The following is a 430-nucleotide window of genomic DNA, read 5'->3' as shown; positions in this document are numbered from 1 at the left end:
TTCCCCTACTTGTTTATAAAAAACAAATTTTTCTTTTTTCCTTCTTTTCATGTTTTTTCCCATTCCTTCCTTCCCTCCTCCCCCCTCCCTAGGTTCCCTTCCCACTTGAACATTTTCTTTCTATTTATCAATATCTACTATACATTTTGGTGCTTATTTACACTTGTGGTTTCTCACATCAGAGAAAGAATGCAATATTTACACTTGTGTTTATTTCACTGAAGAATAAGGTTTCAAGGTGCATCCCTTTATCTATAAATGTCTCATTTATCCTTCTTTATGGCTGAGTAGTACTCCACCATACAAAAAAGCCTCCATCTTCTTTACCCATTCATCAATTGATGGGTGTTTAGGTTGTTTCTGATTTAGCTATTACAAACTGTGCTGCTATTAACATGAATGTGCAGATATCGCTTTTAATTCCTTTGGG

This window comes from Chinchilla lanigera, unplaced genomic scaffold (genome assembly GCF_000276665.1).
Source record: "Chinchilla lanigera isolate Chin_1 unplaced genomic scaffold, ChiLan1.0 scaffold00099, whole genome shotgun sequence".
Taxonomy (NCBI): Eukaryota; Metazoa; Chordata; class Mammalia; order Rodentia; family Chinchillidae; genus Chinchilla; species Chinchilla lanigera.
This window is presented reverse-complemented; position numbering follows the sequence as displayed.